Consider the following 25,842-nt stretch of genomic DNA (forward strand, 5'->3'; position numbering starts at 1 on the left):
CTCCCTCTGTATATGCTTGTGCAAGCTGGTCACACCTCCACACTCCTGTTTTCTCAGCCACAAAAAGGGGTGATAAGAGCAGACAAAAGCTCCCTGTAACATCAAGTTCGATCGCATCAGGCAAGCATCTAGCCGAGTTCTGGCGTGTAGTCGATGCCCCATCGTTTTGGTGTGAGACCGGAATCGTGGAGACATTAACAGGTGGTGGCCACGTCTTCATGTAGACCCAGGTGGACCGTGTCCTGGGACACAGAGGAAGCCGCCAGTGAGGAGCAGAGCACCCATCACGCCACACTCCTTCCTCTCGGAGCATCTGGTCAGGTCCTCAGCGTAAGGAGAAGACATTCCTTCTCGCGATTCGGTTACAGAGGAAGGATGCTCTTAAATGCTTCATCGCTCAGTGTCTCTGGATGCATCCACGCCCCTCGCTGGTCACGTGCCTCCCTCACGCGTGGCCTCCCCTCCTCAGAAGGACCCTTCTTGCCTTCCCGGGGTAGGGTCCTGAGCTGAGCCTTCCCGTTTCTCTCTGTGCATTCTGGCTGACTGCACCAAAACATAAAAATCTTGATTTAAGTATTTTTGTATTCAAGGATCATACGCAAGCGTTCATTTGAAGGTTCAGTGGCATTTTGAAATGAGAACATCATATATAAAGATGTCAGCGACGGAGCCTCCCACAGTGAGGTTGAAAGGGAGAGAGGAACAAAATGAAGAGAAGAGTTCCCGGGATCCAAGAAATTTTAACATCTCATTATTTAGATTACCCTACATGTAATTTTCCAATATTTGGTATTAGAGACTTTTGAAGGTATTGGTTAAAATTACTTCATGCCTGACATCAATTTAGTCTTATTCATTATCTAGCTAAAATAAAACCTTAAAAATAGCTGATTAGAGTCAGTAAGCAATTTTCTGATAAATGCAAAATCCCCACCATTTCCAAAGGAGCGCTCACAGCGGACAGAAATAGAAGGGCCAGGGGGGTAATGGTCCTTCAGCGTTTCAGCACCCTAGCATGGAGGGTGTGGATTCGGGAATGTTCCTAATGCCTGCAGGATTTGATTGTGTTTGGAACGTGCCCAGATCTCCCCACAGTCTCCTGCCCCCATGACGGGCCAAATGCTGTGGACTCCACTCCCCCTAATGACAGCAATTGTAGTGCGATCGTCTCTTGTACTCACCGCCTTGATTTTGCCCCCAGCCCTTTGTGAGCCAGCGAACCATAGGATCGATATGTCCCTGTCATCTCAGAGCGGACACAAACAGATGCATCGCCGTGTCTGATCTGGGTCCTCACTCAGGGGCTTCCTCCCCAGCCGCAGAAGGTGCCAGCCATCGCCAGCCATCTTGTCGGAGTTCACGGCTCCTCGGCCTGGCTGGGGCCCCAACTCCACGCCACTGGCCTGCGCCTCCAAGTCAGTTACCCCAAATCACAAAATCTGCCTCAACGCCACTGGCCTGAACCTCCAAGTCACAAATCTGCATCGCGCCTGCCCGCCCGTCCCCCCTGCCCAGCAGCTGCAGATGCTCACTTAGGGAGTGATGTTGTCCAAGTAGGAGGGACGGCCGCCCCAGGCAGACTCAGCGACTCGAGTCAGATTTGTCCTCACCGTGCGAACCTCCACGGAGATCAGCTTCTAGATATACACGTACTACCGTAACTTGGAGAATTTGAGGAGAACTTCCCTTCCACACAAGTAATTTCTGCTCCCGGGGTCGTTAAAACAATTTTTTTTTTAATGTTTATGTGTTTACTAGAAAGACAGAGAGCACAAGCAGGGGAGGAACAGAGAGAGACAGAGGGAGACACAGAATCTGAAACAGGCTCAAATTCACGAACCGCTAGATCATGACCCGAGCCAAAGTCGAACACTTAGCCAAAGGACTGAGCCACCCAGCTCCACCCCCGCCCCTCCCCCCACCCCCGGGTCTTTAAAGTGTCTGGATTTTTTTCCAGAGTTACTCCTTAGGCTCAGTGTGTTTTCTGGAAAAGTCCCTTATGCCATGTCCGGATGTGTCCCCCAACCTTGTCGTTCCTGTCCATGTCCTACAGGTCTGGCGCTCTCTTGGGACCTGATGCTGTTACTCCGCTGTCTGATTTGTTTCCCTAGGTCAGACAGGAGTGTGTCCCTACCCCCGCTGGGTTCTGACCAGAAGTGTGGTGCTCAGGGGATCTACTCAAAGACCCAAATTCCCCAGCACAGCTGTGTCCGCAGTTAAAATACCGAAAAATTCTTGTCCTGGTTGGCCAAAAACCAGCATCCCATGTCTTGAAGGACCTCTGCCTCCTGGCCATCCCAGGCCTGCTTCGGACCCCAGGACCTTCCACAGCCCAAAGGCTCTAAGGCCCATGATTGGCAGGCCCCAGGAAGCTGCTCCAGTTTTGCTGGTACAATAAAGGTTGTTAAATGTCCGGGTAATATCCCTCTTCCCTCCTTGGAAATAGAACAAGTTTTCTCTTCTATTCTCCATGCCTGTCCCCAGAGATACAAAGCACTCTGTCTATCTCACAGGGAGTGAGGTTTGTGAATGGCCTGTGTTGTGTTCTGAAGTGGGCATACTAGATGGACCCATGTATCCTTGAACTTAACCTTGGGGAACAGGCAACCCTCACCTACCTGCAAGATGATCGGCAGGCATCAGGCTGTCATTGCCATGCTCCTCCAGGACAGGGCTGAAGGTTGCATGGCTCCGTGCACTGTCACTCGCGCAGGGACAAGGACAGTGGGGTGACCTCATTCCTCCACTTCGGCCGTCGCTGCAGACCCATCCACGCGGCTCTCCTCACCCTTCTCCTAGGGTCCTGGTTGGGTCCAGAATATGCTCATCTTCACTCTTCCAAAATGGGTGCCAGGGACAAAAACTATGGCCTTGGAATCTCAGAACCTTCTTCTTTCAAACAATATGCTATGCTATTTTGAAACTCAATAGCTTAGCATCTACCCCGCATTCCTCTCTCTGGACATCTCTTCTGTGACAACCCCTTTCGCAGGTCAGCGAAGGTGGGAAGCTCCGGCTTTGGGAGCTGAGAGTTAAGGCCAGGGCAGCAGGGGAGTGTGCATGTGACCTTGTGAAGGGGTGCTGGCCACAGCACCTCAGTTCACCTTCTCTGGCATCTTGTTCCCTTTCTTCCTTGGGGAGTTGGTGACTCCCATGCCCATGTGTTGAGGGTTTGGAGGTGGCCGAAAGGTGGTCCCCCAGCACTAGCCTTGCCATTATCTTGAACAACTTCACCTTTCAGTTCCTTTCCCCCGCCAAAAGCAACCTTCTCCCTAGCCAACCATTGGCCTTGTCCTTGAAACTGCCCCATATTGGCATTTCAAAATGCCCACACAGGGCACCTGGGTGGCTCCGTCGGTTAGGCGTCTGACTTCGGCTCCGGTCACCATCTCGCAGTTCGTGAGTTCGAGTCCCGCGTCGGGCTCTGTGCTGGCGGCTCAGAGCCTGGAGCCTGCTTTCGATTCTGTGTCTCCCTCTCTCTCTCTGCCCTTCCACCGCTCATGTTCTGTCTCTCTCTCTCAAAAATAAAAACATTTAAAAGTTAAAAAAAAATTAAAAACAGAACAAAAAAAAAAAAAAAACCCAAAATGCCCAAAGTGGGTGCCGTGACCACGACCACCTCTCCCTCTGGCTTTTGTGCAGTGGACCCAGTGCTGGTATTCCTGGCCTCATGTGTTCTACAGATCCTTCAGCCCTCATACTCCTATTAGTTTCCATGTTTCCTCCCTCCTTCCCAATCCAGGGCCCATTCCTTCACTCCCTCACCCCTTTGTCCCCCAGCCCTCCTGCCCAACAGGACAAGCCCAGAACCAGCCCCGGTCTACTCATTCTGTTCCCATCCTGGTAACTGGCTCACTGGGCCCTCTCCCTGCCCACCCCCACCCCCCCTGCCATCCTTTTCCTGGCTCGTTTCCACCTCCTCTACTCTCTTCAAAGTCTTGACCATGCCATCCATTTCTTTATTCTCACGAGGCGATCAACCAAGAGCCCCTTCGATTTCCTGAACCCCATTCTCAAGAGTTAACTCTGTTTATCTTTTCGTCCCCACTACCTGCCCACCTCAAACACCTCCACCTGGGCCTGGAATTTTACTCCTTCCTTTCTCATCAGGGGCCTTCTGCATTCTTCACCCCTCTGTCCTCTACTTCTTCACCTCTGCCCTTCACTTACTTCTCCGCGTCAACCTTTGAGCAAGTTCAAATCCTTTCTCTACCCTGGAAAGTAACGGCAAATGCTGTCCTCGAGTCCCCGCCCCCTCTAGCTACTTCCCTTGCCTTTAATTCTCTGCCATGCCTACTCCGATTCCTTTTTATATTTCTTTCACAGTGAGATTGGACGTTTCTTATGCAGGTGTTTTTTTTTTTTTTTTTTTTTTTTTTTGTGCAAATGGCAGTGCATTAATTATCTTACTCTCTTTCTTACGGTTTTCACTGAGCCTGGCGTGTTTATGCCCATGCGGGTTGCCAAGTGATGATGCAGTCGGCAGCTTCTAATGCCGCATGGTACCCGAGGTGGGAATCGACCAGATGACACGGCCCTTCACTCTCCCGGAGAACGACGCCCAGGTTGCTTCCAGCTCACCATCGCCACAGACAAGGTTGCAAGGAGCACCTTAGCTCAGGTCCTTCTGGGGACCTGTGTGAGACTTTCTCAGAGATGTGTCCTGAGCAACAGAACTGCCCGGTCAGACAGGACGTGGACTGTCGTTTTGACTCACCTCTGCCAGGCTGTTTTCCAGAATGCTTGCATCAGTCTGTACTCCAACTAGCTCCGCATGAGAGTTCCTGTTCCCCCACATCCAGCCAGAGGTTAACATCACCGGCTGTCTCACTTGCGCCGATCCGATCGACCTCAAGGGGCACCGCCTCATTGTTTTAATTGGCGTTTCTCTCATTTCTGAAGGGTCTGAGCATCTTCACACGTTTTCTTTGAACATTTTGGATTTCTTCTTTTGTAAATGGCATGGTTCACCTCCTTTGTCTCTCTTGGGGTTGTTCCATTCTTCTGCCTCTGCTAACATCCTTGGTATTTACCTACATATAACCACTTGTTGGTCAAAGAAGTTGCGAGTATCTTTTCCCAGTCTGTCATTTGTGTCTCCATTGTGTCCACCATTTCTTTAATTATGACAAATTGATCTTTTGTTACTGCCCCCTCTCTGGTTGACCCTAGAAGGCACCTTTGTGGACTCTCTCGTAAGATGCGGATAACGAGGGTACTTACATCACATGGTGGTTTTGACGGTTCAACAAGATGGCGTGTCAAATTCATATCATGAAGTTCAATGAGCACAGTGTTTGCCGTAGTCATAGTATTGGGTAGTATTGGTAACTGTTGGTTTCTTCACGGGATTTTACGGATTCCTCAATGACAACTGAAGCTATGACGTAAGCGAGGCAGGAGCTAATCAGATGCCACATCAGTCTGTCACATTCTCTCTCTCTACCCGGAACCACCTGTGGTCCTGTTCAATCAGCAGCCTTGGGTGGTGGTGACCTCACCTTATCCATACAATCTTACAGCACACACGTGTCCTGAGGCTCTATCATGAAAGCGCGTGATCCCCACACACGGTTCATATTTACCGTAGTCTGTTCAGTCTGGAACTTATCACCCTGCCCGGTGTTTTGCAAAGTTCCAAACCCATCCGGATCGACTTGGGTGTGTGGCTGCCTCTTCGTCTGTCACCGCGGATCAGACGATCAGGTGGGACTCCCTCTCTGGGAGGACTGATTTCCAAAGGCCGCCTGGGTGAGACTTCCCCGAACAACATTACTGTGAGTCAGATTCACACACATTTCATTTATCCCCCTCACATAGACTTGAAAATTAAAGGCAGGAATGTTTGTTGGAATGCATCATGGCCGTGATAGGAGACAGAGGCCACTGTGCAATATTCGAGTAATTTTAACAGATCTGATCTCATCCGAGAGAGCTCGAGGTCCCCCGTAGGTGAGGTCTGGTGGAGACAACTCTTGCGACCTGGGGAAACAGCGATCCATCTGCCCAGGCCTGCACCTGCTCAAGGTGTGTTCCAATTGGCATTTTCTTCTTCTTCCAAACTGTGAGAATCCTTACTGAGACCTTCCTATTCTTCTCAGAGAACAAAGATGGCACCATTCCATTTAGCCATTAAGGTGGAAAGAAGTTGCCCTGTGCACCTGCTTCATGCAACAGATATGGGGACACTGAGGCCAGAAAGGGCAGTGAAGCCCCTCAAGGGAGCACAGCCAGTCAGTAGGAAAGTCAACTGTAGGACACAGGACTGTCTCCTCAAAGCGGTCTTGTCCACTCCCAAAGAGACCTGTCTCTCCGAGGAGGCTTCCAGAACAAAGGCCCGCCCTCTCAACGGTGCGTTGTCCAAGGTGAGCTTCTGAGACTTAGCCACATGAAACGCGGAGCCAGGATAAGGCCCGCTGGGACACAAGTTTGGAGAAGCTCGCCTCGGACGGCCCCTCGCAGCCCGCGAACCACTGCCATCCGGAGCTGTCGTTCACTAAGTGCCTTCTGTGAGGGAGACGCGGCGCGAAGCCATTTTCCCCACGTCACCTCACCTTGTGAGATAGCCTGTAAGTGGCAGGTCTGAAATTCCCAACAATTCTCCTGAAAAATAAAGCGGGATCTGTCCCTAACACCGCAAACGAGGGTGAAATTGAGACAGATTAAAGACTCGCACGTCAGACTGCAACCCAGAACCGGTGCGGGCTATTGACTGCTTAGTAACAAATTACCTCAGAACCTAGTGCCTTCAAGCTGTGTGCACCGTTATCTCTGTGGGCGGGAAACCTGGGTGTCCCTTAGCCGGGGCTTCTACTCCAGGGTCTGTCGCAGACCGCAACCGAGGTCATGACCCGAGCCACGGCCACCTCCAGTCTACCAGGCCGCCCATTGGCCTCCAAGCTCCTGTGAATGTCCGGCTCTCCACAGACTGTGGGCCGGAGGGCCTAGGTTCTTTACCACCTGCTGGCCGGCAGGCCACTCTCAGCTCCTAGCTAACGTGACCTCCAACACGCCAGCTTCTGTCACCCATAGCGCCTGCTGGCAGATGGAAAGCCACAATGTGTGGCCATCTAATCACGGAGGGGCCTCGCGTCATCTTTGCCGCACCCCCTTGGTTCGAAGTGAGTCGCCAGCTTCGGCCCGCGCTCGAGGCGGGGAGGGTTCACAGCCGTGTGGATGCCAGGAGGCAGGGATCACGGGGGGCCGTCTTAGAAGCCTCCCTACCACGGAACTATAGAAAGAAAAAAAATGAGCATTTCTGAGGACGCCGTGGACAGCGAGTAGGCAATGATAGAACGGGCAGAGATAGCTGTGATGCCCAAAACTGACAAGAAACTCCTCTAAATCAGCAAGAAGGAGACAGCAATCCCAGAAGGAGAAAAAAAAAAAAATGCACAAAGGCTATAAATAGTCCATTTACGGAAGAGATTCAAAAGGCTAATGAATAAGCACACGAAGAGATGCTCACATTTATTAGTAATTAGAAAATGCCATTAAAACAAGATAGCACTTCACACCTTCTAGAATGGCAAAAGAGACAGCTGGATAGTGCCACGTGTTGGCAGGCATGCGGGGCTTTCATCGCTGCTGGTGGGAGCGCAGACCCGAGCGGCCGCCCCCAGGAGCATCTGTGCCACTTGGTAGAATGGATTGCGTGTAGGTGCCGTGGCCCCACGGTTCTGCTTCTGGACGCAGGCGCCGAAGGAACCCTTGCTTTCATCCTCAAGGATGCCCCTTGCAGCGTTACAAGCCGGCTGCCACATGGGTGCCCTCCCCCGGGAGCACGGACAGGCATGATGGAGCAGCGTGTGTGGAACCCAAAGCATCACAATGTGTGTTCCTAGGGCAGCGTGAGTGCCTGTGACAATCAGGGTGCCTGGGCAAAACAGGAAGGACGCACGACGAGATACACGACGCGGCATCGTTTGCGCAAGTTAAAAATGCAGGCAAACAAAGCGAAAATGCACGTGAAAGAAAATCCACACGTTTCCTATCGGCGTAGGAGTGACATGAGGGGACAAAGGGGTAAGTGTGCGACCCAAGAAAGGAGCCAGGTGCAGACCAGAGTCACCTCAGTTCTAAGAGCTGGGGAGTAGGAGGGTTTAGCCTTCTGTCTCTGAGGGGAAAAACTCAAACAAAGCCAAACGGCAAGTCTTGCCTAACCCTCGAGTCCACTTTGGCGAGAGTGGCAATCTACCGCGGGAAAGCACCCCTTGAATTTGACCTCGCTGGGTGCCGCACCAGCTTATTTGATCCCAGTGCTCTGTTCCCACCTAAGACCTGCTAATAACGGTTAGAACCTGTGCTTGTTGGCATGTATGTTGGAAAACACAGTTTGCGACAGATCAACCTGCTGACTTTGCATTCGCTTCAGTGCCCAGGAGCTCGTTGTGTGTTTACGCTTGTGCGTGAGTGTGTGGATACAAACAAATGTGATGGTTTCTCCCAGGAATGAATGATTCTGTGCCTCGGCGCGTTTCTCAGAACGGCTTTAAGGGTTAATTTGGCTGGATATGACCTCCGACACGGCTCGTGACTGTCTTCTTAAAGTACTGGGTTGTTTCTCTTCTTTTCATCTTGTCCCATGTTTTTGAATGGCGTCTCCCGGTGATCAAGACTGGGCGCTAAATAATTAAACTTTGGGTTAAGCTCGCAGACACGAGGCGTGAGGTCTGATGCGTGGGAACACACACACACACACACGCGCGCGCGCGCGCGCACTCCATGCCATCCAGCTTCCCAAAGAGGGTCTAGCTTCCAATATTATCAGCACCTGGCAGGATGAGACTATTTTATGTAAATGGATTCATTATTATTAATTTCTGCCGGCGCTGAACGATTTATGAACTGCTTTTCGAATGTAGAAAAGTGGTTCATGAATCAGAAGGAAAAATGTTCCCCAAAACTGGCATCGATAAATAACGACTTTTATTCATGGATCCCGCCCATGGTGTCTTTTATCTTCAGGAAGGATGGGTTGGAAATTACAAAATCATTGCGGGGGGTGGGGGTCGGGGACAAACAAGGAAGTGAGGGTCACGGAATGGGAGAGGTGGCTCCTGAGGCAGTTCAGGGGGCGGCAAGGTGTGCTGGCCGATGTTACCCTCCTGGGCCTTCTTCTCCTGCAGGACCGACTTCCTCTCTCTCCCTCTTTCTCACGTGTGTGTAACTGTGCCGAACTAACATAGTTTTGCACTTCTCCAATTGCAAAGGAGATTCAGCAGGTATCCAGTCTCTCAAAAAAAAAAAAGTCTTCGGGGGCACCTGGGTGGCTCAGTCAGTTAAGCATCCGACCCTTGATAGCAGCTAAGGTCATGATCTCGAGGTTGGTGAGTTCGAGCCCCGCGTCGGGCTCTGCGCTCACGGTGTGGAGCTTGCTTGGGATTCTCCCTCTCTCCTTCTCTCTCTCTGCCCCTCTGCTCTCTCGCTCTCTCTCTCTCTCTCTTTCAAAGTAAAAAAAATAAACTTAAAAAAAAAATCTTCATTTGCCAAACACCCTTGATTCATTGTCCCAGGATAGACAGCCGGGGAAAGCCACGGGCAAAGTGATGTGGCCGTCACAGGTGCAAGTTCCAGGCCTGTCTCTGGAGAGACGTGCAGAGGTTCTTTGGACCTGCAGGATAAGGACAGGAATTAAGGACTGTAGGATAAACACTGCTTGAGCGCACATTTCTAGGATCCAGAGTCAGTGGCTACAGGGCTCTTTGGTACCCGTCTTACAATATTATTTGCAGGTTCTGCCAATCAGAAAAGACCTTAAATGCTGCTGGACTGCTGCCTTAGACATTTCATAGTTCACGAGGCAGATGGGCAAGGCTTTCCCAGCTTTGGCAGGCAGAGGGAATTCGAGACTGTTCCTAAAGCCCCGAGACCTTGCCAAACGGCTACCTCTCTCACCTGGAGAGACAGATCTGAGCGAACAGTCCCCTCCACGGGCCTCCAGATGGGAACACAGCTACCAAGTCCTCCCAGGGATTTGGAAGTTCATAGGCTGTCTGCACCGGTCTCCAGAGAAGCGATAAATCAAGCTACAAATAATCTGGAGCAGCCTGAGGCTCCTGGGGAGTTACCACGGTAGGATTAATGCAAACGCATACCTACTTGGGGGAAGTGGGAGCCAGAGACGGAAAAGCCATGGTTGCAATAGCGGCCCCCCACTCTACCTGCCAGCTCACTCAATCAGCTTTTGCCCAGAAATAAGCAAAGAATTGAACCATGAATCTGCTGTCCCTGCTGGGCCTCATTCCCACACGTCTGTCCTTGGGTGGCCATCTCATGGCGTGTGATTCTAGGGCTTTAAAACATTCCTTTTTAATACAACTACTTAATCTAGTGTTCCACTGCAGAAACGGTGATCTCCTTCCACACCAGGAGATAAATTGGAAAGCCAGTTGTGGTGGGATCCTGAAAGTTCCTGTGGCCATTCCCAAAGGTGCCCTGCCATCTCTAGATAAGAGGTGGCCTCACGGCCATAGCTGGTTGGCTTTCCGTATTAATGAACTCTTTCCTACCTCTCAACCCTGCCACGAATACGCAGAAAGCACTTTAAAAATAAATAAATAAATAAATAAATAAAAAATAAATAAATTTTGTTCCTTTTTGTGGTGCACTGAGTTTATCTGTGCACCATTTCCGGGCAGCAAGTGAAGACCACTTTTCTTTAAGGGAAGAAAAACAAAGGTACAAAGACGATGGGGATCCTACCAAGACGTGCCAGAAAGCTGGAGTCACATCGAGATGAAAACTTGTCATTTCTGAGTCTTCCTCTCAAGAGATGTGTCCATTCAGGTGTTGGATGCCTTCTGGGTTCTGCCCCCATGCCGGCCCGTGTGGATATAGCCATCAACAAGACCAAAAGAGCCCCTGCGTGTCCCCAGGGAGTTTATGTTCCTGTGGCAGGAGATGACAGTAATAGGAAGCCATAATAAAATAAAACTGGATAATGAAACGGTGTATATCTGTTTCTATAAAACCGAATGCTCAAGAGAAGGATTCCAATAAAAAGAAGGAGGGACGCCCGGGTGGCTCGGTCAGTTCAGCATCCAACCTCGGCTCCGGTCATGATCTCACAGTTCGTGAGTTCAAGCCCCATGTCGGGCTCTGTGCTGACAGCCCAGAGTCTGGAGCCTGCTTTGGAATCCGTGACTCCCTCTCTCTGCCCCTTCCCCGCTCATGCTCTGTCTCTGTCTCTCAAAAAAATAAATAAATGTTAAAAACATGTTTTTTAAAAATAAAGAAAGAGACAGCAAGGTGGAGAACTGAGAGACAAGTCCAAATAGATGGGCAATGGTGCACATGAACATGACAAAGTCAAGGGACAAACAGGGCCAGCCCTGGACATGGCGAGGGGAAGGGTGGAAAATGACGAGTTCAGAAAAGCCAGCTGAGTCAAATCATGCCAAACCGATGTTGGTGCTCGAATTTTATTCTTAATGCCATGGGATGATTTGTTGGATGAGTAACCAGGAAGATTAATTTCAATTACTTTATTACCATGGAACTTCGCTGAAGAAATCACACTTAAAAAATATAAATAAATAAAAGAAGAAACCAAAACAGAAAGAAACATATTTTCTCAACCTATTGGCAAAACCAGTCCTCAAGGAGAAAGAGTGGATTGGCTGTCGTTAGGAAGTGAGTAAATCACCTATTGCCTTTAAATATCTCCTCTGGTCTGGTTGCTCCAACATAAGCAAACCTCTTTGCTACTCAGGACACCAAAAGGTTGTCCAACTCTGAAGAGGTAGGGGTTGAAAGAAAAGGCATTCGGGAATTAAATATGTGCTTCAATCAGTTGAACTTTTATACAGATTGACTGCAGTGAAAAATTAGAGCTTTGTGTAATCCAATAGAGTAAAATCAAATGCCCCAAATAAATAAATAGTTGTCTTTTTTTATTAGCTTTCCATCACCCCTGGATCCATTTGTAAGTTGCATTGTGTCACCTCTGTTTTCATTTGCAATGTTGCCTCTGAAAACTGTTTTGTTTATTTGAGCTCAGCAATCAGGCTTAAATGTACCAATATATATTGTTCTAAAGTGTATATTTTTTCTGTCTACCAAAGACATAGTGACTACTCCTTTTATGGGAAACCAGTTATTAATCCAATAAGTCTGCATGAATCAATATCTTTGTGAAATGACACCGTGTTCAAGTTATTTTATGTTATGTTGATGGTTAGCTAATTTTGGAATGGAGACATTTCTTCTAGAAACAGACATAGTATAATTTAGTGGTGAAAACGTCAATCACCATAGGTTGTATGTCTTTGTCCGGGCAGAAGAGGGCAGATTTATTGAAGGAAATGCAGCTATATATTCGTTGCCGCGCTGTGACCCACAACATCCATTTTGCTTATAATTTTGTTTGGCAAACTGACATCACCTGCAGTCACTAGCCGGAAGACGATGCCAAAAGTCATCGTGCTTGGGTTCTGACTCCGTAGTCTCGCGGCAGGCTGATAGGGTTACCAGTCTCAGCGTGGCATCAGCACGACACCACACAATGGCATTTTTCTCTGGTGACAGGCATCTACAAAGGACAATCTGCATGATGCTAAGAAAGTTTGTACAATTTCGTCTGGGGAAAACCCAATTCAGGAGAACTACTTTTCCTAATATCTAACGGCCCACCGAGAAGGGTCTGATCCTTGAATTCTCCATTGACTCTGAAGTATCCTCTTTCCCAGTCCCAGTTCCTTTCCCTCTGCCCCTTCCATCCTGCGGGTGTTTTAGCCAAGCCAAAGGAATGGGGAGAAGAAGAGGAAGAATCCAATGGCCCCAGGAGGTGAGAGACGAAGAGCCACAAACGTGGAGATGCAGACATGGTAAAAATTGCTGACGAGCTTGGACAGAGAAAACTCGGAAGCACACAGGAAGTAACAGCCATTTGGGTACTGAGGTGGCCAAAGGAGTTTAACTGAGTCATAGGTAACATGGTAACTTAGGGACAGAGTTTCATCCCGGAGTGCAACGAAGTGCTCACGTGTCACGGTAAAGGCACTTCTCTTCCAAGCCAGTCGTCAACATCAACATCACCGGGGGGATAAGAAAGGCATGTGTGCTAACTTGTTCCATCAATGGCTGCAGTGAGTCATATTACCCAGTGTCCAGGCTCTCCCATATTGACTCTGGGCTTGGCCACGTTGCTTGCTTTGGCTCACGGCTCATCGGCAAACAGGAAGCAAACACTGGGTGGCACCTTGGAGCTGCCCTGTTGGAGCATGGTCACTTGTGAAATGACAGGAATAGATAACATTCAAACACTGCTTTTGGGGGGCTCCCGGGTGGCTCGGTCGGTTAAGCATTCGACTCTTGATTTCGGCTCAGGTCATGATCTCACAGTTTGTGGGTTCACGCCCCACATCAGGCCCTGTGCTGACAGTGCGGAGCTTGCTCGGGGTTCTCTCTCCCTCTCCCTCTGCCCCTTCCCCCCCCCCAAATAAATAAATAAACTAAAAAACAAACCTCTATCAACACTACTTTTTAAAGAGGTTAACACCTTTTAGATGTATTATCTCACATGTCCTCACCCAGCCCTCTGACTCAATTACTATGAGAACTAATGACTATTTCACAGATGAAGAAACCGAGGTAAAAGGGCATGGAGAAGGGAGTGCCTTGAGCCAGTGACGGGCTGGATGTTAACATGGCTGGGTGAGGTTTGAGTCCAGCTGATGCTCTGGCTGAGAGAGAGGTGAACCCAGTGTCTCCCTCCTAAGTTGCATTCCCCGCCCCCCAGACGGTTGCCCCACGCCCACCACCCAAAAAAGTGTGAAAACTTAATGGCTCTTAGGCAAGGAATCCTGGAGGAGTTTGATCAGTTTCTGGCCTCTGATTATTTCCCCCGAGGGTCCCCTCTTCTTGCATGGGGCCTTGTTCATACTGCTCCAAACAAACACATCGGGACATTGGTGCCGGGAAAACATTGAGGATGGTTGGGTGTATGTGCCCGCAAAAGACACAGAGTCGAAAATCTGAGAGCTCTTGCCTGAGAGCCCCGAGGGGTCTGAAGATTTTGTAGGGTGAGGGGGAGCCTTTCACCTTCTGCCTGATGGAACATATTGAAATGAGGTGTGGGCACGTCTCGGCCTCCTCCAGAGCAGACATCTGCTCCTAGAAGTGTGGTCCATACGGACACTGAGGATTTAGACCCGTCAATTACACCCCACACGGGACTGTTTGCCCCAGCTTTTTCGGGTCAAAGCCCCATCTCCTCCTACCCCCACTTTGTAAAGGCGCTCATAAGCTTCCAGGACTCCGGAAATTGGGAAGGGCAATATGGAAACGTGAGACACCAAGAAGGAAGCCCCTTCTCAAGACCCCCAGGATACAGGATGGGGCCAGGGCACTTCTGAGCCATCCAGCCAACCTGCACGTGGTGCTTTCTCCTGCTACCAAATTACATGAATTCTAATCGATTGACAGGGTCCATCTCCCAAAGAGATGCTGAAAGCAAATGTCACCTATGGGAGGCAATACGTCCATTGCTGACATTTAGTGGTTGCAGGATAGGGAGTTACAGATGGAGAGTGAACTCACAGAGAGATCCTGGGTGGGTGGGCTTGGGCCAGCCTCCTCTCTTCTGTCCTATTTCTTTTTTTTTTTTCAACGTTTATTTATTTTTGGGACAGAGAGAGACAGAGCATGAACGGGGGAGGGGCAGAGAGAGAGGGAGACACAGAATCGGAAACAGGCTCCAGGCTCCGAGCCATCAGCCCAGAGCCTGACGCGGGGCTCGAACTCACAGACCACGAGATCGTGACCTGGCTGAAGTCGGACGCTTAACCGACTGCGCCACCCAGGCGCCCCTAAAAAAATTTTTTTTAATGTTTATTTATTTTTGAGAGAGAGAGAGAGATAGAGATACGGAGAGAGAGAGAGAGAGAGAGAGACTGTAAGCGGAAGAGGGGCAGAGAGAGAGAGGGAAACACAGAATCCAAAGCAGGACCCAGGCTCTGAGTTGTCAGCACAGAGCCTGATGCAGAACTTGAACTCACAAACCGGGAGATCATAACCTGAGCCAAAGTCAGATGCTTAACCGATTGAGCCACCCAGGTACCCCAAGATTTTTATGTTATTATTATTTGAGAGAGAGAGAGAGAGCGCACAGGCACACAAGCAGGGGAGAGGGGCAGAGGGAGAGAGAGAGAGAAAATCCCGAGCAGACTCCACACTCAGTGTGGAGCCCGACGCAGGGCTCCATCCCACGACCCTGGGATCATGACCAGAACTGAAATCAAGAGTTGGATGTTCAAAGGACTGAGCCACGCAGGCGCTCCCCTTCTGTCCTATTTCTTGGTTGTGGGACAGGACACCTTAATCCCAACTTACCCAGACTCCACAGTCCAAACCCTGGACCCAGGTTAAAGTCAGAAGTGAAATCTTACGAGCTTCCTCTCAATCTGAGTGTCTCTCAGACTCCAGACCTGGTCTACAGGTGCCATTCATTCCCTGGAGAGAGAGGCCTCCCCCAGGGCAGACAGTGCAGTGTCCCAACCAGCTGGGACAGATGCCTGCCCTCTTTTCATCCCTACTGGTGTTTAAAGACATCATCTGCCCAAAGGCACCTCTTATCTTGAGCCCTGTCCCCTGGCCCCCAGCACTTAGGTTCCAATTCCAGCAAAAAGGGTTTCCGTGGTTCCTCAAAGACTCAGAAAGCCCTGAGGTCGGAAACCGGTATTGTTCCAGAGGTCTTGTGCAGGCTCCTTTTTCCCAGGAAAGGGCCCATCTGAAGGCAGATTGGAGAGACAAGAGTCTTACAGGAAACATTCTCAGTCCTGCCAGGGTTCCCTTCCCTCCTGTCGCATCTCTGGGTTCCTTTAATGAAATGTTCTCCGTCCCAGGCAGGAAAACCATTTCCCTGCAAAATATGAAATCCATTGCTGAGCACTGCAGTGAGAATTAACCTTGATTACCGCAGTAATTTACTAATCAAAACTGGAGACCTGCTAATCAAGCTGGAATTGCCAGCTGCTTGATTTTTATAGTAACATAACCAAAATTGAACATTTGGTAAACAAGGGGTGTGGGTCTGATGGGGAGACTGGAAGAAGGGGAGGGAGGGGCAGGGTCTACCAGGCCGGAGGGCGGTTGGCGTTTGTGCCATTGACCCGTCAGCAGGTAGAGCGGAAACAGGCTAAACACATTAACCCATGGAAATGCAGAAGTTTCTCCTGAATGGGACAGCCCATTGAAACGCATGTAAGGGGTGAGCTGGGGAACAGGTAGCTTTTTCCCAGTCTGGCTTGTCCCAACCTGAGTTGGGTTCTTCTGGAAGCCAGCCCTTAGACAAGGATACTAGTGTTCACATTTATTTGGCAAGTAACCCCAGAAGACATCAGTGGGAGAGCAAGAAAGGGAGAGAGGAAAGGAAAGGCAGGTAATTCAGGAGGCATCGGGAGTAGGTTACTGTTGTGGGCAACCAGACGCAGGTCTGCTGAGACTCACTGGGACACTGTGCAGAAGAGACCAGATTGGTCTCCCGACCCCCCAGGGTGGCGGGAGCTATTATCAGGCAAGGGATGCCCCCAGGGGCGTTACCTTCCTGGGTTCTGGGCTGCCTCACTGGCAGGCAGGCTTCTGTGGCCCGAGGAGCTTGCACTAGGAACCAGCCACTTGTGAGTGTCCATCAGGGCGCAGGTATGATACGGGTGGGGCACCTACCACGTCGGCTACACCGCACGACTCTTCCTTGAACTCCTCTCCCATAGAGGGCACCATACTCCTTCACACTTTTGTACCTGTTGCTCACTCGGACTGGCATGGGGTCAGCCAAGGAGCCTCCCCCCCTGCCCGCACCCCCCGCAAGCTAAATGACGGGTTATATGCCTAGAGCGCCTTTCCTCTCTGCCCCGGAGAACACCGACCACTCTGTGCTCTTGGATTTCTATTTCTATCCTCTCCTGCTAGGCTAGAAGCCGCTGGAAGACTAGATCATGTCCTTCTTTGCATCCCTCAAGTCTAGAAGAATCCGCGGCACGTGATGGGTTCTCAGTAAATCTCTGCCGATCAGATGACTTGACCAATGAGCCTGGAGAAGGGGCTACAGAGGAACACATCTGCACAGGGGTGGCCTCTGTAGTCACAAAACCCTTCCTTGTGCATGACTCTGCTGCACCCTCAGAGGTCCCATGAGACGGCAAGACAGACATGATTATAACGCACAGGAGGAAATAGAAACCTGGGTTCAATCTAGGCTCAGCTACTTGGGACATCCACTCGACCGCCTCGGGATGATACGTAGGTGAGGTGGGAACTGAATTCACCGAGACGTGTTGATTCTGGGCCACTCAAGCTGCCTGGACTACAGAGTGTCCTCCCCTGCATGACTCTGGCCTGGGCGTTCTTTCTCCAAAGACCACTCTCATATCTGACCTCTCCCTGACGCCCACAGGATGAACAGCACAGCAGTTAAAGGTGTGCATGCCAGCGTTTGTATCCTATGACCCGCTCTGTATCCTATGTTCAGTAAGTATTTAATAATTCACAAGGACAGTCAAGGGCACTCTGTATTAGTGTCTCCCTGCAAGCGGCGCTCCTGACTGCTGTGCAGAGATCGGCCGGAAGGGGGCGCTGCTGGTGGAGAGAAAGCCTGTTCAAGGGCTTGGCACAACACAGAGGAGGGTGGTGAGAATTAAGGGAAGGGGCGATGGGCACAAGAAAGGTCATGGAAGGACACAGAAACTACCAGCATCCACCTCTGCACCCCCAGCCCCAGATCTCACAGGACTGCCTCAAGAATGTGCCAGCTGTCCCAAGACCTCTCATCTTGGCCTTGAGAAAGGACATGGAGGTTTTTCCCCAGTGAAGATAAAACAGATCATGCCTGAGAGTCCCAGGAGCTGGTTGCAGGGCTGAGCCTGGAGGAGAGACCAGGGAGAGAACTAGCCAGCAGTGGGGAGGCCTGGAGGGCCTACGACACCCAGAGATGACAGGCCGCCATTTTTAACGTAGCAGTGAACAAGAAAGTTCTGAGCAGTCCACACAACAGAAATAGCACCGGAGGCATTTGTGGGAAGGCTCTCTGCCTAGAAAGTTCTCAGAGTCTGGAAAGACCCAGAGGATGGGGAAGAAATCCCTCTGAGCAATTTATTGGCCACTGACTTGTGGTGCCAAGGAGGTATTGATATGGAGAGACTCACCATCCAGCACCATGGACAAGGAGACCAGGGGTTCCCGGACAACTTTCTTCCCCTGTTCACGTCTGCTCTAAAGCACCAGAGATAGTAGGAACCTGCCCAGAAGGCGTCAAAGGGTTGAGTGATGGGGGTACTGTAATTCTGCCCCCTGCTCACCCCACATCTCTGTCTCTGTGAACTTGAGCTCAAGCAGCATCCAGCAGGAAAGCTACCGGCGGCCCTTCCTGAGAATCAACTCCAAGACGGGCTCCCTAGGGAATGTGGTCAGCGAACACTAAAAGAAAGGGATCCCAAGGCTGCTGCGGGTACAGGGACATGTGTCTAGCTGACCTCTACCCTGTCAGCCTCCTATGCTGTGTACGGCCTAGGAGCCAAGGCTGGTCACTCCTGCTGTTGTTCTCTACGTAAACATGGCTCAGATGCTTCTTTGCTTCTCGGAGGTGAACTGGACATCTGACTTACCTCACTATTACTTACCCCTTTCCCTGGCGATGGGCAGTTTGGTTCATTCCACCATAAACATCCTTCCATGGGACTCCTTGAGCAGTGTTGTTCTAGTGGATACTTATCCAGAGGTAGACGTTCTGGAAGGACAGAAGATCTGCACCTTTTCTGTCATACTAGGTCTCACCAATCTGTTCCCCTAAGGGTCTGTGAGATGTGTAGCCCCACTCAGGCTGCCCCCGTCCTCCCCCTCGCCCTCCCCCCCCCCCCAGTGCTTTACATCACCGGGTTCCAAAGTTCTGCCAATTTGGCACAGGTGATGCTGCTATATTTTACACGTCACATGCAGCTGGTGCAAATCGAGCAACTTTGCGTTTTCGGCCATTGGCTCTTGTCTAAGAGGTTATATGCTTTGCCCATCTTTGCACTGAGATGTCGGTCTTTTTGCTGTATTTTGGATACTAGCGCTCTTAGTGATTGTAGAGGCTGCAAGTCGTGGAGGGCTTTTTCTCCTCAAAATTCTCCTCCTCCTCCTTTCTCCTCATTTCCAGCATCCAGGTACTGCCTGGGAAATATCTCTACGTCTGGCACACTCTGGGGACTTTTCCCCCATCTCACCTCCCAAAAGCAGAAAGCGCCGAGTCTGACACTTGCTGCTTAAGAAGCTAAGTAACCCTTACAATCCGCTTCCTTGGAGCTTTGTGATTAATAAAAGCCATGAGTTCTGAGGACTCCAAAGGACAGGGCTGTCTTGGGGTTGCACATGCTCGGACCTCTCCTCTGGTGTGTGCAGTGGACAGGATTAATTAATTAGTCAACCCCCTCAACCTGAGCCTGGATTCGTTCGGCCTCAGAATCTTTCCTAAAAGTCATGGCCACCGCGACACCATTGAGGTTGGCACGGAAGAAAATCTATATACTGTCATTGTCCCGGTGTAATCAAGTACATGTTAATCATCCCAGTTAGCAAGGGAGTCAAAGCCTCCCCACCTGACAATGATTATCTTATCAGAGTTTTCATTAAGAAGAAAATCCCAGCTAATTTCTTTGACCTCACCGTTTGGGAATACGATCCTCACCAGCCAACATGGAGCGAGTGGTTACTATGTGTCAGACACGGTGTGAAATGTATTTTCTCGTTGGGCCCGATGGCAGCTACTTACGTGGAATAGTGTCACGTCACAGGATAAAGGCAAAAATGGTCCCTCTGCTGTTCTCAACTTGACCCTTCTTCTCGTAGACCTGGGCTGCCAGGCACCAAGTCGTCTTTCCGCCTGAACCCTGGCGAGGTAGTCATCTTCTGAGATGTTCAAGAGCTTACTGGAACGCGATGCATTTTCTTGTTTCCCTGATCTGGGGTGTAGGTCTCAGCTGGCAGGAAAAATGATAGAATGAGGTCTCAGTGGGTAGTCATGCCCACCTGGGGCAGGTGCCAAGGGTGCCCCGGCCAGATCTGCCTGTAGCAGGTGCTATGAGCTATCTCTGGCTGCCTTGACTATACACATCCCCTAAGAATTGTCCTCGGTGCTTGGGAGTCACGTCGCCTGGAGATACCTGGGGAATAACCCCCTTCCTCCTTGAGGTGGCCTCAACCAATGGCGGACTGAAACAGGAATTTGAAAGCCCACACCCCTTGCCTCAAGGTGGGGCAGCTCTTGGAGTCATTGTCGCTCCAGACCTCCTTCCCCGTGGGGCTGAGGGTAGACTCCAGCTGAACGCGTTTCATTGCCTGGCTTCCTCCCCTCCCCTCCCCCACTTCCTTGTCCTCCCCTCCCCAAAGATTCCATACCAAAGCACTCCTTCCATAAATCCTTGGCCTGAATTCTCTAGGTACGCTTTGTTCCAGCATCAAAATTTCTGAGTGTCTTTAGTTTAAAAACCACTGGGCTTTATTCAGTTATAAACTACCCAGAAAACCACCCAGTTCTCTCCTTTTCCTTTGCATGTGCAAACATGCTAACATGCTAAAAGAGTTCTTTTGTTCCTGCATTTTCAAATACCCTGTTAAAATCGGAGGCAGACGTTGCCAGACCAGTTGTTGATATGGAAAACCCAAGTCACAGATAAGATAACTTGCTCCCAAAATCTACACCTGGCAAACGTCACAGGTCACCTGGTATTTGGGTTGAACGTCCTCTTCTTTCAAGCTGATTCAGCGTGACCCTTACTCACCACGCCTTTGCTTCCCGGGGTCAGAAGTCGAACCCTGCCCTAATGTGACAAATGAGCACCCCCCATTCCAGTTCAGCCAAAACCATCAGGAATTTTCTGGGTGCTCTCCCTGTTCCAGGGGCTTCAAGTTCATATATTTTAGGGGCTGGCTGGGCAGCTAGTCAGCCTTTGCCGCCTTCCCTCTCATCTTGCGGGCTGCCTCCTGGACAAAGCTTTATTTAACTCTCTGCATCTCACTAGCGGGCAGGAAGTATGCGCAACGACCCCAGGACAGAGCTTCTGGTCAACCTGTCCTCTCCTGCCCCGCACCTTGGGGACAGGTGCCTGCTTTTAGAATTGCATTTCAAAGCAACAGACTCGCTGGAGGTTGCCAGGTGGAAAGGCATATCGAGAGAGCCACTGAGCAGCGATTATTGAAAGCCCGAGTTTGTTTCTCCCCTTTGCATCGGTATCTGAGATGATGACTCTCTCCGGGGAGGTCGGTGAACCCTGTGCACTCAGGACTGCAACGTGAGGCTGAAACTTCAAAATGGCAGAGCACGAGAGGGGAGTTTCCGTGTTGCAGCGCAGTGGTTTCCAAGTTCATGCCAATTTATTCCCCAATCAAGAGCAATCCGCCTCACTTTGCCAAATCACGCAATCCTTCCCCCCCCCCCCCATTCCGTCAAGGAACGGGAGACGGTAACAAACAGCATGACGACGTCACAAATCAATTTTATTGAAAACGTATTAGGTTTCAGTAAAACCGAAGGATCAGACACCGGAAGAGAGGAAGCCGGGGGAGAGGAGACAGCGTACCAAGATTTACTTCTGAGTGCTACAAAATATTGAACTAAAAATAACATTAAAGATGAAATTTGTAATGAATCTCAAGCTGCTAAATTCCCCAAGGCTGGGTCTGCCAAAGGCTTTGCAGCAATCCTCTGTTCTTTCCTGTCTTTATTTAAATATTTTATACAGTTGTATGTGTTCATGTGCAGCGTGAACTGTCATGTATATTTCAGTCCACTCTAAAATGGATCTTAGGCTGCCTCCAGCTGAGCGCCGCACGGAGCGGGTCTGAGCGGAGAGGTAGGTTGGAATGAGGCTAAATGGAGACAGATACTTAATGCACTTGTTGTGTGCTTAGATTTGGCTGTCACGGTTTCCGCCTTAAACCTGATTTGTAATTCTCTGGGTCTTGTGACATTATGGCAAGATGAGATGTGCGTAAGGCCCCCATTTAGCAGGGACGTTGATGGACATAGGAGTTAAAGAGAGTGGTTGACGGAGAGCGAGCCCGGATTCGGACCCCGAGGCTTAATGCTCAGCCGACGAACCCGCTCCGTCGGTAGCCGTAGTATTTCATGCTTTTCTGTACATTAGACTTTGCCAAAGTGAACTTTTGGAAGAATAAAGCATTTCCAAGATAAATTCAATTTTCCCGAGTGTTGAACTTAACTTTCTATGTCACTTAGTGATTTACTCGGGTCTGGGTGAAAGCATGCATTTTGCTGGTTCTCACACCGAGGGGGGCCGATGGGGGGTGGGTGGGGAAGCCAGTGAGAAAGCGACAGAAGACCACAGGGCGGTGGGTGTGGGGGGCCTGGGAGGGCCCTCGCGGACTCCTCGCACAGAAGTGGGGGGCAGGGGTGGAGCTGGGGACACGCCCTCCGTGAAGTTCCCGTTTGGTCCCGCAGAGGGGGACAGGCTGGGTGCCTGGCAGACCCCAGCGCGGCACGCACGACCTGCCGAAGCTGCCAGTTCTGGGCGTGGAAGTGTAGGGGTGGGGTGGGGTTCCTTGCAGCCCCCCTTCCCTTTCACAGCCTGCTGCCCAAGTACTGCCCAGACTCAGCCATCAGCACCCCTGGAGGTGGCTTGTCCTGCGGCCTGAACGAGGAGGCACCACTCCTGTCCCAGCACCCAGTGGACCCAGTTTTGCTCCATTCTGCTCCTGGTCCTCCCCCCGCCCGACACATCCCCGGAGAAAAGGCTCATCCTGGACCACTCAACACCTTCCCCTTTGGGGGCTCCCTCGAGTGTTCCAACTTCTGGTGCCTGTCGCCCTTGCTAGCGATGAGGCGCTGGGATCTGCAGGGGGTCTCCTAAGGGGGAGCCGTGGTTCATGCAGAATCATTTGCGGAGGAAAAGGCAGAGACGTGTAGAGGGAACCCCAGGGCCTTAACACTGGCTTTTCTCTTTGCGCCATAGACCTTTAATAAATATAATCATATCTGGTTTTCCCAGTGTGTGGAGGGACTACCTAGGGCTGGGTGGCTTCCTCCCCACACCCTCTGTTCCTCTGTCCCCACCTTAGGCTCCCCTTTACCTCTGTGTAGGACCCTGCAACCACCAGGGCAGTCAGACTGGCTTGGCTCCACCCTTCGTTCAAAGTCTTAGTGGCCACCGTGGGAAGTCGGCCAACCTTAGCATCAAGGGTCAGACAGTCCTCAAAATGCTTTGTCCACACCCTAACCCTCGGAATCTGTGACTGTGACCTTGTTTCAAACAGGGTCTTTGCAGATGTAATTAAGTTAAGGGTCTTAGGATGAAATCACCCTGGATTATCTGGGGGTTGGGGGGGGTCCCTAAATCTAATGATAAGTGTCTTCACATGAGGTGGAAGAGGGGAAGCCAGTGGCTAAACAGAGGCAGAGACGGGCATGACGATGCGGCCATAAGCCGAGGGGCACTGGAAGCCCCAGAAAAGCCAAGGGACAGATTGTCCCCTGGAGCCTGTGGGGGGAGCACAGCCCGGCTGATGCCGTGATGTCAGCTTCTGACCAGAACCGTGGGGGGGGAGGGGGGGGTGCGCTCCCGCTGTGCTAGGCAGGCCAGTTTGTGGTGATGGTTGTGGCCATCTCATGCGCCCCCCCACTCCCAGTTTCCCCACTTACGTGGGAGTGAGGTCATGCCCACGGGGACTTGGAGACATGTGGACACATCAAGGTGAGGGGGAGGTCACTGACACCGCCTCTCCACGAGCCAAGTATTCCAGACCATCTTCCTGGCCTTTGTCCTTCCCTTTGCCTGCAGGAACCCTGTCCCGCCTTCGAAGGGTGTGTCCTCTAAGGCCCTTCAGGACGTGCACAGACACCATTGCCTCCTGGTGGAGGGCACTGGGCCTCAGGATCAGCAGGACCCCGCCGCGGTCCCTGCTGGGCCTCAGGGAGTCTGAAGGGCAGCGGTCCCACCGTCCAGCGTCCTGGGGTCTCCACCCAGCCCGTGCCCCCGCCACGCTGCTCACGAAGGCTGCACGGCTGCCTCCATGGTCAAAACTCCTTTGGCTGCAAGTAACCGAAGCCTCTCCTGCGGTCCTAAGCAGCCCAGGGAACTCTTGTAAGGAAGGACGGCCCTGCCTTCTGGGACGTGCAGCCTGGAACTGAGAATGTTCCAGGCCCCAAGTCACATCCCTTCTCCCTCGGCCTCCCTGTCGCCCTGGGCAGACCAGCTCTCCCGGCCTTTTCAGGACATAAGGTAAACATCCAAGGGCCCCGAGTGGCTGTCCCCAGCACATTGATGGGAGGAGGCTGGCTCCTGGGACCTCCCCACCCTCACTCCCTGCAAGGAGAAGGTGACTGGTACGGCAGGGGTCAGACATCCCTCAGGTACAGCAGGGGCCTGAGCGGCAGTGGTGGCCACGGGGGTCCATTCTCAGGCAGGTAGGACGGACCCCCTCCTCCCACCCCAAAACCTCAACCAATGCCCGTTATCCCATCAGGCTCTACAATTGCATGAGTTTCTCCGGGGGGGAGGGGGGTGGGATCAAGCCTGGCCAGGCCCTGCCTGCGCGGGCAGGCCTCCGTGGTCCTGGCTTCTCTGCAGTGATTTGATTTTGCAGGTAATAAAGACGGCCGTGTGGCTGGGGCTGAAGGGCTTAGACCCGGATTACAACCTCACTGTGCATCTTCAGGACCCGTGTTCCCAACAGGACTCTCCCGGATGGTCGTATCAGGTCACGTGCATCCTGAGACTTCTGGAGAGTGGGACCCGTCGAAGCGTTTGGGCCGGGGCAGAAGCCAAGGCTGGCTGCACCCAGAAAGACCTGCGGGCTGCTGTTTCTCTCTGCCCTTCCGCACACAGCCAAGCTCTGCCGGCACACTGGTTTATCCTGGGTTAGGACCTCAGCTATTTAGTAGAGACTCCCGGGCATGGTGTCCACATTCTGGAGTCTTTTTCTATCCCCCTCCCCTCCCTGTGTCCTCAGTCAGGCTCTCTGGACCTCAGCCTCTTCATCTGTAAAATGGACATGCTAAGGCCAGCCTCTGCTGGTGGTGAGCGCCCCCTGGGGTACTTTGAGAAGGGACATCGGTACCCGGACACAACGCTTCCGCACGAATCCCGGTCACAAGGCAGGACCCTTTGGAATTTTTGCTCTGAAGGCAGAGTTTTCCCTAGTGGGTGTGGAGCCAAGCCCCTGGGAGGCACGATGGGGGAAATTCTGGGAGCTGGCCACGTGTCCCTTCTCACACAGAGAAGATTCCTTCGCGGGAGAGGCCGCCAGCCGGGGCAGCCTGCCTGTCTTGCTGTGGTTCTGCTAGGTTAACTCCCAGTGGGAATGTGCCCTGCCCTGGCCTTTCTTTGTCCCCTTAACCTCCCTGTGTTTCCTCACTGACCCTAGGCGTGCACTGACTTGTGACCCCCTTGCTGCTGGCAGAATACAAGCATTGACACCCAGGGACTACAAGGTGATGATTAGCTCTCAGAAACCTTTGCCCGGGGGTTGGGGGGAGGGGGTGGGGCCGGGCTGTCTCCCAGGGAGGCCACCAAGCCGCAGCCTGATCTGTGACCCTGAGCTCTTGCTTACCAAGGAGGACACGTGTCCTGGGGAAGTGGGCCAAAAAAGTGGCTGAAAGGGGAAAAGAGACTGTGCATTTGTGGAGTGAATACCGAAGGAGACGTCTAGATGCCCAGCCTCTGCCTCATGACCAAGGAAGGCACGCGTGGTGGGCACAACGACAGCCCCCCAAAACGTCAGGTTCTGTCTGAGCCTGTCCGGGCTAGTATAACAAAATACCATAGACAGGGTGGCTTATAAACAACAGAAATTTGTTTCTCACAGCTCCAGAGGCTGGAAGTCCAAGGTCAAGGTGCCAGCATGGTGGAG

The 25,842-nt window shown here is 51.5% G+C and overlaps 1 long non-coding RNA gene across 3 annotated transcripts in view; it reads right to left on the reverse strand.

The window, feature by feature from the left end:
- Positions 1 to 9,376: 9,376 nt before the first annotated feature.
- The window catches only part of LOC109494828, a 48,713-nt gene continuing 32,247 nt past the window's right edge, over positions 9,377 to 25,842 (reverse strand). Inside the window, exons 2-7 of one of the 3 annotated variants that reach the window (XR_002738431.2) lie at positions 19,748 to 19,955; positions 18,618 to 18,724; positions 15,763 to 15,862; positions 12,386 to 13,213; positions 10,705 to 10,890; positions 9,377 to 9,613 (exon numbers count right to left, since the gene is read on the reverse strand). This is a non-coding gene — a long non-coding RNA (uncharacterized LOC109494828). Of the gene's footprint in view, positions 9,614 to 10,704; positions 10,891 to 12,385; positions 13,214 to 15,762; positions 18,725 to 19,747; positions 19,956 to 25,842 lie in introns of all 3 variants that reach the window. The other 2 variants (XR_006590362.1, XR_006590361.1) reach the window with 2 other exon arrangements.

This window comes from Felis catus, chromosome E2, assembly GCF_018350175.1.
Source record: "Felis catus isolate Fca126 chromosome E2, F.catus_Fca126_mat1.0, whole genome shotgun sequence".
Classification (NCBI taxonomy): Eukaryota; Metazoa; Chordata; class Mammalia; order Carnivora; family Felidae; genus Felis; species Felis catus.